Source organism: Bombina bombina, chromosome 4 (assembly GCF_027579735.1).
Source record: "Bombina bombina isolate aBomBom1 chromosome 4, aBomBom1.pri, whole genome shotgun sequence".
NCBI lineage: Eukaryota > Metazoa > Chordata > Amphibia > Anura > Bombinatoridae > Bombina > Bombina bombina.
Window position 1 is genome coordinate 979,355,076 of NC_069502.1, and position 14,171 is coordinate 979,369,246.

Genomic DNA, 14,171 nt, shown 5'->3' on the forward strand with positions numbered 1-14,171 from the left:
AGGAGGGGTTAGAGGGAGGGAGGGGCCGTGTTTGAGAGACCTGAGCCTTCCAATTCTCTCATTACCCTTCTTGGAAGAGTCCATGTTTATATTCAACAAAAGATTAAATTCACTATAATATCCCTATAGGTTATGATCTATTAATCTGTGGCAAATTTTTGAGCGTAAAATTTTCCAGCTTCCGCTGGGGTATCAAAAATAATTGATTGATTTTCTACGTATACCTTAAGTTTAGCGGGGTACAAGATGTTAGCCCTTATTCCCTGCTGGATGAACTTTGTGCACAGTGGAGTAATTTCTCGTCTTTTATTAACTGTCTCCATTGAATAGTCTTGAAAAAGTAAGATTTTCGCTTCCGCTAGGAATATGGGCTGACATTTATGGTAAGATTGCAAGAATGTAAGCTTGTCCTGATAATTTAAAAATTTGACAATAATTGGCCTAGGTCTGGCATTTCTGGAAGAATAAGGAGGGCCAATTCTATGTATTCTTTCAATAAATGTTTTGGGGAAGTTATCTGTAATCTTTAAGAGCTGTGGGAGTGTTACCGTAAGTAGTTTGAATAGGTCTTCATATTGTCTGTCTTCGGGGACACCTATTATTCTAAGATTGTTTTTACGTGCTCGGTTCTCTAGGTCTTCTATTTTAGTTTGTAATTTTAAGATGGTATTACTTGAGGTTTCGGTTTTGGCATTATACTCAATCATTTTATCCTCAAGGTCAGATATCCTCTGTTCTGCCTCCGTAAGCCTACTTGCAAATTGTCTGACTTCTGATGTTAGATGGATTATATCTGATTTAATCTCATTCCTTAATATTTCGAATTTAGGTGAGAGAGCTTCTGATATTCTTTGAACTAAGGAATGAATATCTATAGGTTCAGATAATGTTTGAATGTTACTTATGTGTGATTGTGATTCAGCGGTAGGGTCTACGGAAACCTTATTCCGTTTATCTCTTGGTTTAGCCGCCATTGGGGGAGGTGTATTTTTGGAGTGAGGATGTATAAATTTATCCATGTGATTGTGTTCCTAAAATAGTGCAGGGTGTGTCAGTGATCAGTGAGAAGGGAAAAAAAAAAAAAGGGGAAAAAAAAAAAAAAAAGGGGGGGGGGAGAGAAGAAAAAAGAATTTAGTCCCCTTTCTACCCCTTTTTTTTTAGTCTGTTCCTCTTCCCTTTTTATGAGGGATAGAGGGGAAAGGTGTAGGGTGTGAAGGAGTGTGGGGTGTGAAAGATCTACAATCGTGTGAAGGTGGATTAGTGTACGGGCGGAGAGAATAGAATAAAGCAGTATGGAATAAAAAATATCTGCAGTTACCGCTGCTGTGTATTCTTTATCCTTTATTTTAAACTTTTACCTCTTTAGCTAAATTAAATCTTAATGGCCCTTTCAAAAGTGAAGGATAGCGATGGGCTATTGTATATAGGAATTAAGTATATTCAAATTATATTGCTTTTCAATAATGTTTATATAAACAGGGCCATTATTTCAACAGTTTATGATCATTTACAATATTGGTAGTTTCAGAAACAGAAGCAAAACCGTTTTCTTGGAGACCTTTTTGTTTATCCCAGAGAGACACAGGATACAATCCTGAAGTTTATAATTTTGTATAATGTCGGGGTTTACCCTGATATAAAATTTAAAAAAAAAGAAAAAAAAAAAAAGAAAAAAAAAGAAAAAAAAAGTCAAAAGAAAGAAAAAAGAGAAAAAAAAAAATGAAAAAAAAATATTCAGATGCTTTTTGATAGCAGGGCTACAGCCATCTTATTTTGTGAAACTTGCCCTTGCAAGAAATACCAATTACAGTCCTAGCAATTATTATTCAAACAATATCAAAAATTATGTTGATGTGAGACCTTGGGTCTAAAAAAAAAAATGTTTAGGTTATAATTTTTATCTCTTACTTCGCCTCCTAGTAACTTATAATTTATTCATGCAAGCAAGTAGAGCTCCTTAGCCTTTTACACTAGAACCATGGTGTGTTAAGGGAAAAACAGGGTTTATACATATAGAGATATCTAGCCTTTATAATTAACCTTGTTTGTATTGGAGACCTTTTATGTTAACCATAGTATATAATTTAAGGCATGAATTTGTACTCAGGGGATACAACAAAATATGTAACAATTTATGATAGGTAATTGTTAGTATATGGTTGTTTCTTTTATATTTTCTGTATTCCCTCTATTTTTACCAAACTTTGAATTACTTTTGAAACTTACTTTTAAAAAAATACAGAGATAATATCACCAGTTTTGTGCATATCAAGTTTTTGTGTATACATGAAGAGTCCAATGAATAATGAAAATAGCAGCATATTAATTAGCTACTTTACCAGTTCCAGCGCTTAGCTGCAGATAGTTCATAGTAAGATCAGGTTCTTCTTAGCAAACTGTCCCCCCTGCGCATCACCGGTGGAGGGGGGAGCGTGCCTCGGGCTGTGTGACAGTGATAGCCTCCTTGGTATTATGTTTGAGACTCTCTGTAGTATGTACTGTGGGGAGCGCTGGTCGGCAAAACGGGACCCAGACAGGCTACAACAGTCCTTACCCCTCTCGCAGCATCGGTGGGAGGGGTCACATAGAAGGACAGCAAACACAGCCTGTCAGGTACTAGAGATCGCTGGGCTCTTCCTCTTCCATACGAATAGGCTACCGGAGCCGAGATGGAAACAAAGCCCTGTCAAAGATACACAGCCCGGGGTTCGTCTGCGGCAGGTAGAGAAGAGGAAGCCGGTACACGCCAGGCTCGTGTCTCAGTGGCTGTCAGGTAAGAGCGCCCAGTCCGGCCAAGTCTCAGGAACTCCTTCCTGCCTCAGTACAAGGCACTTGGATCCGTCTGAGGTATTCCCAGAGAGCGAGTTAGTCTATGCAGGAGGGCAGAGCCCGATAGGCAGAAAGAAGGCGTCTCAGCGGGTGTACCAGCAAATAGGTAAAAAGGCAACTTTTTATAGTAGATTTTCAGCGTGCTCAGAAACCTTCAATTGTTTGCTTTTCTCACTGAGCATTTACTTTAAGGGAGATGTTTAATGCCGACAAAAAAAAAGGAACTTCCAATTGCTGCAGCATGCAGTTATAGTGCAATGTTTTGGCACTAAGAGAATTCCAGCAGCGGTGTGTTTCACGCTGAACAAGCCGTCCAGGGTTAGTGGTTTGGGCGGGAGTAGCTCGCCAAGAGCTTGTAGGGTGGATAGATCAGCACAGGTGCAGCGTGTGTCCTCACACCTGGACTCCTCCCCCGGAACTCTTATTTACATTTTTATATAACTTTTTATATATACCCTCACTCCATCAGTGCCTATTATAGCTTTGGATTTGCTTTTACATACCCCAGGGGCGCTCCGTTGAGCAGGTTTGTTTGTATCTTGAATCTTAATCTGCCCCCTACCAGTTGAGCTGGAATGAGGGCCGCACCTTCATGCAAACTTGGGGGCTTGCTTTGGTTTCTTAAAAGGTTTGGATTTACTCCAACTTGAAGAAGGTTTCCAATTGGAACCAGATTCTCTGGAGGAAGGATTAGGTTTCTGTTCCTTATTTTGTCGAAAGGAACAAAGGTGGTTAAAAGCTTTAGATTTACACTTAGGTCTTTTATCCTGAGGTAAAAAAACTCCCTTCCCCTCAGTGACAGTTGAAATGATTGAATACAACAACCAAATAATTTATTACCTTGGAAAGAAAGAGATAGTAATCTAGTCTTAGATACCATGTCAGCATTCCAATATTTAAGCCACAAAGCTCTTCTAGCTAAAATAGCTAAAGACATAGATTTAACATCAATTTTGATGATATCAAAAATGGCATCACAAATAAAATGATTAGCATGTTGAAGCAAGTGAACAATGCTAGACAAATCAGGATCCGTTTTCTGTTGTGCTAAACTTTCCAACCAAAAAGTTGATGCAGCTGTAACATCAGCCATAGAAATGGCAGGCCTGAGATGACCAGAATATAAATAAGCTTTCCTTAGATAAGATTCAAGTTTCCTATCTAAAGGGTCTTTAAAATAAGTACTATCTTCCATAGGAATAGTAGTACGTTTAGCAAGAGTAGAAATAGCCCCATTAACTTTGGGGATCTTTTCCCAAAACTCCAATCTAACTGCTGGCAAAGGATACGATTTTTTTAAACCTTGAAGAAGGAATAAAAGAAGTACCCGGCATATTCCATTCCTTAGAAATCATATCAGAAATAGCATCAGGAACTGGAAAAACCTCTGGAGTAAACACAGGAGGTTTATAAACAGAATTTAAATGTGTACTAGTTTAAATATCAAGAGGACTAGTTTACTCAATATCCAATGTAATCAACACTTCTTTTAAAAAAGGAAAAAATATACTCCATTTTAAATAAATAACATAATTTATGTAAGAATTTACCTGATAAATTCATTTCTTTCATATTAGCAAGAGTCCATGAGCTAGTGACGTATGGGATATACATTCCTACCAGGAGGGGCAAAGTTTCCCAAACCTCAAAATGCCTATAAATACACCCCTCACCACACCCACATATCAGTTTAACGCATAGCCAAGAAGTGGGGTGATAAGAAAAAAGTGCGAAAGCATAAAAAAAATAAGGAATTGGAATAATTGTGCTTTATACAAAAAAATCATAACCACCACAAAAAAGGGTGGGCCTCATGCTAATATGAAAGAAATTAATTTATCAGGTAAGTTCTTACATAAATTATATTTTCTTTCATGTAATTAGCAAGAGTCCATGAGCTAGTGACGTATGGGATAATGAATACCCAAGATGTGGATCTTCCACACAAGAATCACTAGAGAGGGAGGGATAAAATAAAGACAGCCAATTCCGCTGAAAATAATCCACACCCAAAACAAAGTTTAAATCTTATAATGAAAAAAACTGAAATTATAAGCAGAAGAATCAAACTGAAACAGCTGCCTGAAGTACTTTTCTACCAAAAACTGCTTCAGAAGAAGAAAACACATCAAAATGGTAGAATTTAGTAAAAGTATACAAAGAAGAAGTTGCTGCTTTGCAAATCTGATCAACCGAAGCTTCATTCCTAAACGCCCAGGAAGTAGAAACTGACCTAGTAGAATGAGCTGTAATCCTTTGAGGCGGAGTTTTACCTGACTCGACATAAGCATGATGAAACAAAGACTTTAACCAAGACGCCAAAGAAATGGCAGAGGCCTTCTGACCTTTCCTAGAACCGGAAAAGATAACAAATAGACTAGAAGTCTTTCGGAAATTTTTAGTAGCTTCAACATAATATTTCAAAGCTCTAACTACATCCAAAGAATGCAACGATCTTTCCTTAGAATTCTTAGGATTAGGACACAATGAAGGAACCACAATTTATCTACTAATGTTGTTAGAATTCACAACCTTATGAAAAAATTTAAAAGAAGTTCGCAACACCGCCTTATCCTGATGAAAAATCAGAAAAGGAGAGTCACAAGAAAGAGCAGATAATTCAGAAACTCTTCTAGCAGAAGAGATGGCCAAAAGAAACAAAACTTTCCAATAAAGTAATTTAATGTCCAGCGAATGCATAGGTTCAAACGGAGGAGCTTGAAGAGCCCCCAAAACCAAATTCAAACTCTAAGGAGGAGAAATTGACTTAATAACAGGTTTTATACGAACCAAAGCTTGTACAAAACAATGAATATCAGGAAGACTAGCAATCTTTCTGTGGAAAAGAACAGAAAGAGCAGAGATTTGTCCTTTCAAGGAACTTGCAGACAAACCTTTATCCAAACCATCCTGAACAAACTGTAAAATTCTAGGAATTCTAAAAGAATGCCAAGAAAAATGATGAGAAAAACACCAAGAAATGTAAATCTTCCAGACTCGATAATGTATCTTCCTAGATACAGATTTACGAGCCTGTAACATAGTATTAATCACAGAGTCAGAGAAACCTCTATGACTGAGAATCAAGCGTTCAATCTCCATACCTTCAAATTTAAGGATTTGAGATCCTGATGGAAAAAAGGACCTTGCGATAGAAGGTCTGGTCTTAACGGAAGAGTCCACGGTTGGCAAGTGGCCATCCGGACAAGATCCGCATACCAAAACCTGTGAGGCCATGCTGGAGCCACCAGAAGAACAAACGAGCACTCCTTTAGAATCTTGGAAATCACTCTTGGAAGAAGAACTAGAGGCGGAAAAATATAGGCAGGATGATACTTCCAAGGAAGTGACAATGCATCCACTGCCTCCGCCTGAGGATCCCTGGATCTGGACAGATACCTGGGAAGTTTCTTGTTTAGATGAGAAGCCATCAGATCTATTTCTGGAAGTCCCCACATTTGAAAAATCTGAAGAAATACCTCTGGGTGAAGAGACCATTCGCCCGGATGTAACGTTTGGCGACTGAGATAATCCGCTTCCCACTTGTCTATACCTGGGATATGAACCGCAGAAATTAGAGACAGGAGCTGGATTCCGCCCATACCAGTATTCGAGATACTTCTTTCATAGCCAGAGGACTGTGAGTCCCTCCTTGATGATTGACATATGCCACGGTTGTGACATTGTCCGTCTGAAAACAAATGAACGACACTCTCTTTAGAAGAGGCCATGACTGAAGAGCTCTGAAAATTGCACGGAGTTCCAAAATGTTGATTGGTAATCTCACCTCCTGAGATTCCCAAACCCCTTGTGCTGTCAGAGACCCCCAAACAGCTCCCCAACCTGTCAGACTTGAATCCGTTGAAATCACAGTCCAGGTCGGAAGAACAAAAGAAGCCCCCTGAACTAAACGATGGTGGTCTGTCCACCACGTCAGAGAGTGTCGTACAATCTGTTTTAAAGATATTAATTGAGATATCTTTGTATAATCCCTGCACCACTGGTTCAGCATACAGAGCTGAAGAGGTCGCATGTGAAAACGAGCAAAGGGGATTGCGTCCGATGCAGCAGTCATAAGACCTAGAATTTCCATGCATAAGGCTACCGAAGGGAATGAATGAGACTGAAGGTTTCGACAAGCTGAAACCAATTTTAGACGTCTCTTGTCTGTCAGAGACAGAGTCATGGACACTGAATCTATCTGGAAACCTAAAAAGGTTACCCTTGTCTGAGGAATCCATGAACTTTTTGGTAAATTGATACTCCAACCATGTTCTCGAAGAAACAATACAAGTTGATTCGTATGAGATTCTGCTAAATGTGAAGACTGAGCAAGTACCAAGATATTGTCCAAATAAGGAAATACCACAATACCCTGTTCTCTGATTACAGACAGAAGGGCACCGAGAACCTTTGTAAAAATCCTTGGAGCTGTTGCTAGGCCAAACGGCAGAGCCACAAACTGGTAATGCTTGTCTAGGAAAGAGAATCTCAGAAACTGATAGTGATCTGGATGAATCGGAATATGCAGATATGCATCCTGTAAATCTATTGTGGACATATAATGCCCTTGCTGAACAAAAGGCAGAATAGTCCTTATAGTTACCATTTTGAATGTTGGTTTCCTTACATAATGATTCAATATTTTTAAATCCAGAACTGGTCTGAAGGAATTCTCCTTCTTTGGTACAATGAAGAGATATGAGTAAAACCCCAGCCCCTGTTCCAGAACTGGAACTGGCATAATTACTCCAGCCAACTATAGATCTGAAACACATTTCAGAAATGCTTGAGCCTTCACTGGATTTACTGGGACACGGGAAAGAAAAAATCTTCTTGCAGGAGGCCTTATCTTGAAGCCTATTCTGTACCCTTGTGAAACAATGTTCTGAATCCAAAGATTGTGAATCGAATTGACCCAAATTTCTTTGAAAAATCGTAATCTGCCCCCTACCAGCTGGGCTGGAATGAGGGCCGCACCTTCATGTTGACTTGGGAGCTGGCTTTGGCTTTCTAAAAGGCTTGGATTTATTCCAGACTGGAGATTGTTTCCAAACTGATACCGCTCCTGTAGGGGAAGGATCAGGCTTTTGTTCCTTATTGTGACGAAAGGAACGAAAAAGATTAGAAGACCTAAATTTACCTTTAGATTTTTATCCTGTGGTAAAAAAGTTCCTTTCCCCCCCAGTAACAGTTGAAATAATAGAATCCAACTGTGAACCAAATAATTTATTACCCTGGAAAGAAAGGGAAAGCAAAGTTGACTTGGAAGACATATCAGCATTCCAAGTTTTAAGCCATAAAGCTCTTCTAGCTAAAATAGCTAGAGACATATACCTGACATCAACCCTAATGATATCAAAGATGGCATCACAAATAAAATTATTAGCATGTTGAAGTAGATTAACAATGCTATGAGAATTATGATCTGTTACTTGTTGCGCTAAAGCTTCCAACCAAAAAGTTGAAGCTGCAGCAACATCCGCTAAAGATATAGCAGGTCTAAGAAGATTACCTGAACATAAGTAAGCTTTTCTTAGAAAGGATTCAATTTTCCTATCTAAAGGATCCTTAAAGGAAATACTATCTGCCGTAGGAATAGTAGTACGTTTAGCAAGAGTAGAGATAGCCCCATCAACCTTAGGGATTTTGTCCCAAAACTCTAATCTGTCAGATGGCACAGGATATAATTGCTTAAAACGTTTAGAAGGAGTAAATGAATTACCCAAATTATTCCATTCAGAAATAGCATCAGGGACAGGAAAAACTTCTGGAATAACTACAGGAGATTTAAAAACCTTATTTAAACGTTTAGATTTAGTATCAAGAGGACCAGATTCCTCTATTTCTAATGCAATTAAGACTTCTTTAAGTAAAGAACGAATAAATTCCATTTTGAATAAATAACAGAATTTATGTTTACCTGATAAATTACTTTCTCCAACGGTGTGTCCGGTCCACGGCGTCATCCTTACTTGTGGGATATTCTCTTCCCCAACAGGAAATGGCAAAGAGCCCAGCAAAGCTGGTCACATGATCCCTCCTAGGCTCCGCCTTCCCCAGTCATTCGACCGACGTAAAGGAGGAATATTTGCATAGGAGAAATCATATGATACCGTGGTGACTGTAGTTAGAGAAAATAAATCATCAGACCTGATTAAAAAACCCGGGCGGGCCGTGGACCGGACACACCGTTGGAGAAAGTAATTTATCAGGTAAACATAAATTCTGTTTTCTCCAACATAGGTGTGTCCGGTCCACGGCGTCATCCTTACTTGTGGGAACCAATACCAAAGTTTAGGACACGGATGATGGGAGGGAGCAAATCAGGTCACCTAGATGGAAGGCACCACGGCTTGCAAAACCTTTCTCCCAAAAATAGCCTCAGAAGAAGCAAAAGTATCAAATTTGTAAAATTTGGTAAAAGTGTGCAGTGAAGACCAAGTCGCTGCCTTACATATCTGATCAACAGAAGCCTCGTTCTTGAAGGCCCATGTGGAAGCCACAGCCCTAGTGGAATGAGCTGTGATTCTTTCAGGAGGCTGCCGTCCGGCAGTCTCATAAGCCAATCTGATGATGCTTTTAAGCCAAAAAGAGAGAGAGGTAGAAGTTGCTTTTTGACCTCTCCTTTTACCAGAATAAACAACAAACAAGGAAGATGTTTGTCTGAAATCCTTTGTAGCCTCTAAATAGAATTTTAGAGCACGAACTACATCCAAATTGTGCAACAAACGTTCCTTCTTTGAAACTGGATTCGGACACAAAGAAGGCACGACTATCTCCTGGTTAATATTTTTGTTAGAAACAACTTTCGGAAGAAAACCAGGTTTAGTACGCAAAACCACCTTATCTGCATGGAACACCAGATAAGGAGGAGAACACTGCAGAGCAGATAACTCTGAAACTCTTCTAGCAGAAGAAATTGCAACCAAAAACAAAACTTTCCAAGATAATAACTTGATATCAATGGAATGTAGGGGTTCAAACGGAACCCCCTGAAGAACTGAAAGAACTAAATTGAGACTCCAAGGAGGAGTCAAAGGTTTGTAAACAGGCTTGATTCTAACCAGAGCCTGAACAAAAGCTTGAACATCTGGCACAGCCGCCAGCTTTTTGTGAAGTAAAACAGATAAAGCAGAAATCTGTCCCTTCAAAGAACTTGCAGATAATCCTGCAAGAAAGGATAGAATCTTAGGAATTTTTATCTTGTTCCATGGGAATCCTTTAGATTCACACCAACAGATATATTTTTTCCATATTTTATGGTAGATTTTTCTAGTTACAGGCTTTCTAGCCTGAACAAGAGTATCAATGACAGAATCTGAGAACCCTCGCTTTGATAAAATCAAGCGTTCAATCTCCAAGCAGTCAGTTGGAGTGAGGCCAGATTCGGATGTTCGAACGGACCTTGAACAAGAAGGTCCTGTCTCAAAGGTACTAAAAAAAATGGTGGGTATATGGTGCGCAAATCTGCCCCTTGCAATACACACTAATCTGCTCCCATAAAGCAGATAATGCAAGAACTGGTACAAAGAAAAACATAATTTATGCTTACCTGATAAATTCCTTTCTTCTGTAGTGTGATCAGTCCACGGGTCATCATTACTTCTGGGATATTACTCCTCCCCAACAGGAAGTGCAAGAGGATTCACCCAGCAGAGCTGCATATAGCTCCTCCCCTCTACGTCACTCCCAGTCATTCGACCAAGGACCAACGAGAAAGGAAAAGCCAAGGGTGAAGTGGTGACTGGAGTATAAATTAAAAAATATTTACCTGCCTTAAAAACAGGGCGGGCCGTGGACTGATCACACTACAGAAGAAAGGAATTTATCAGGTAAGCATAAATTATGTTTTCTTCTGTTAAGTGTGATCAGTCCACGGGTCATCATTACTTCTGGGATACCAATACCAAAGCAAAAGTACACGGATGACGGGAGGGATAGGCAGGCTCTTTATACAGAAGGAACCACTGCCTGAAGAACCTTTCTCCCAAAAATAGCCTCCGATGAAGCAAAAGTGTCAAATTTGTAAAATTTGGAAAAAGTATGAAGCGAAGACCAAGTTGCAGCCTTGCAAATCTGTTCAACAGAGGCCTCATTCTTGAAGGCCCAAGTGGAAGCCACAGCTCTAGTAGAATGAGCTGTAATTCTTTCAGGAGGCTGCTGTCCAGCAGTCTCATAAGCTAAACGAATTATGCTACGAAGCCAAAAAGAAAGAGAGGTAGCGGAAGCTTTTTGACCTCTCCTCTGCCCAGAGTAAATGACAAACAGAGAAGACGTTTGTCGAAATTCCTTAGTTGCCTGTAAGTAAAATTTTAGAGCACGGACTACATCCAGGTTGTGCAGTAGACGTTCCTTCTTTGAAGAAGGATTTGGGCATAAAGAAGGAACAACAATCTCTTGATTGATATTCCTGTTAGTAATTACCTTAGGTAAGAACCCAGGTTTAGTACGCAGGACTACCTTATCCGAATGAAAAATCAAATAAGGAGAATCACAATGTAAGGCTGATAATTCAGAGACTCTTCGAGCCGAGGAAATAGCCATTAAAAATAGAACTTTCCAAGATAACAACTTTATATCAATGGAATGAAGGGGTTCAAACGGAACGCCCTGTAAAACATTAAGAACAAGGTTTAAACTCCATGGTGGAGCAACAGTTTTAAAACACAGGCTTAATCCTGGCCAAAGCCTGACAAAAAGCCTGGACGTCAGGAACTTCTGACAGACGTTTGTGTAACAGAATGGACAGAGCTGAGATCTGTCCCTTTAATGAACTAGCAGATAAACCCTTTTCTAAACCTTCTTGTAGAAAAGACAATATCCTAGGAATCCTAACCTTACTCCAAGAGTAACCTTTGGATTCACACCAATATAGGTATTTACGCCATATCTTATGGTAAATCTTTCTGGTAACAGGTTTCCTAGCCTGTATTAAGGTATCAATAACTGACTCAGAAAACCCACGTCTTGATAAAATCAAGCGTTCAATTTCCAAGCAGTCAGCTTCAGAGAAGTTAGATTTTGATGTTTGAAGGGACCCTGTATCAGAAGGTCCTGTTTCAGAGGTAGAGACCAAGGTGGACAGGATGACATGTCCACCAGGTCTGCATACCAAATCCTGCGTGGCCACGCAGGTGCTATTAGAATCACTGATGCTCTCTCTTGTTTGATTCTGGCAATCAATCGAGGAAGCAACGGGAAGGGTGGAAACACGTAAGCCATCCTGAAGTCCCAAGGTGCTGTCAGAGCATCTATCAGGACTGCTCCTGGATCCCTGGATCTGGACCCGTAACGAGGAAGCTTGGCGTTCTGTCGAGACGCCATGAGATCTATCTCTGGTTTGCCCCAACGTCGAAGTATTTGGGCAAAGACCTCCGGATGAAGTTCCCACTCCCCTGGATGAAAAGTCTGACGACTTAAGAAATCCGCCTCCCAGTTCTCCACTCCCGGGATGTGGATTGCTGACAGGTGGCAAGAGTGAGACTCTGCCCAGCGAATTATCTTTGATACTTCCATCATAGCTAGGGAGCTTCTTGTCCCTCCCTGATGGTTGATGTAAGCTACAGTCGTGATGTTGTCCGACTGAAACCTGATGAACCCCCGAGTTGTCAACTGGGGCCAAGCCAGGAGGGCATTGAGAACTGCTCTCAATTCCAGAATGTTTATTGGCAGGAGACTCTCCTCCTGACTCCATTGTCCCTGAGCCTTCAGAGAATTCCAGACGGCACCCCAACCTAGAAGGCTGGCGTCTGTTGTTACAATTGTCCAGTCTGGTCTGCTGAATGGCATCCCCCTGGACAGATGTGGCCGAGAAAGCCACCATAGAAGAGAATTTCTGGTCTCTTGATCCAGATTCAGAGAAGGGGATAAGTCTGAGTAATCCCCATTCCACTGACTTAGCATGCACAGTTGCAGTGGTCTGAGGTGTAAGCGTGCAAAGGGTACTATGTCCATTGCCGCTACCATTAAGCCGATTACCTCCATGCATTGAGCCACTGACGGGTGTTGAATGGAATGAAGGGTGCGGCAAGCACTTTGAAGTCTTGTTAGCCTGTCCTCTGTCAGGTAAATCTTCATTTCTACAGAATCTATAAGAGTCCCCAGGAAGGGAACTCTTGTGAGTGGAACGAGTGAACTTTTCTTTTCGTTCACCTTCCATCCATGTGACCTTAGAAATGCCAGCACTAACTCTGTATGAGACTTGGCAGTTTGAAAGCTTGAAGCTTGTATCAGAATGTCGTCTAGGTATGGAGCTACCGAGATTCCCCGCGGTCTTAGTACCGCCAGAAGAGCACCCAGAACCTTTGTGAAGATTCTTGGAGCTGTAGCCAATCCGAATGGAAGAGCCACAAACTGGTAATGCCTGTCTAGGAAGGCAAACCTTAGGTACCGATAATGATCTTTGTGAATCGGTATGTGAAGGTAAGCATCTTTTAAATCTACAGTGGTCATGTACTGACCCTCTTGGATCATAGGTAAAATTGTCCGAATAGTCTCCATCTTGAACGATGGAACTCTTAGGAATTTGTTTAGGATCTTTAAGTCCAGGATTGGTCTGAAAGTTCCCTCTTTTTTGGGAACCACAAACAGATTTGAGTAAAACCCCTGTCCCTGTTCCGATCGTGGAACTGGATGGATTACTCCCATTAACAAGAGCTCTTGTACGCAGCGTAGAAACGCCTCTTTCTTTGTCTGGATTGTTGACAATCTTGACAGATGAAATCTCTCTCTTGGTGGAGAGTATTTGAAGTCCAGAAGGTATCCCTGAGATATTATCTCTAGCGCCCAGGGATCCTGAACATCTCTTGCCCAAGCCTGGGCGAAGAGAGAAAGTCTGCCCCCCACTAGATCCGATCCCGGATCGGGGGCCCTCAATTCATGCTGTTTTAGGGGCAGCAGCAGGTTTCCTAGTCTGCTTGCCCTTGTTCCAGGACTGGTTAGGTTTCCAGCCTTGTCTGTAGCGAGCAACAGCTCCTTCCTGTTTTGGTGCAGAGGAAGTTGATGCTGCTCCTGCTTTGAAATTACGAAAGGAACGAAAATTAGACTGTCTAGTCTTGGCTTTGGCTTTGTCCTGAGGCAGGGCATGGCCTTTACCTCCTGTAATGTCAGCGATAATCTCTTTCAACCCGGGCCCGAATAAGGTCTGCCCTTTGAAAGGTATATTAAGCAATTTAGACTTAGAAGTAACATCAGCTGACCAGGATTTTAGCCACAGCGCCCTGCGTGCCTGAATGGCGAATCCTGAATTCTTCGCCGTAAGTTTAGTAAGATGTACTACGGCCTCCGAAATGAATGAATTAGCTAGTTTAAGGACTCTAAGCCTGTCCGTAATGTCGTCC

General features: G+C 40.8%; 1 protein-coding gene across 1 annotated transcript in view; it reads right to left on the reverse strand.

The window, feature by feature from the left end:
- The window catches only part of PNPT1 (polyribonucleotide nucleotidyltransferase 1), a gene marked incomplete at its 3' end in the record, with an annotated part of 233,635 nt that overhangs the window by 82,864 nt on the left and 136,600 nt on the right, over positions 1-14,171 (reverse strand).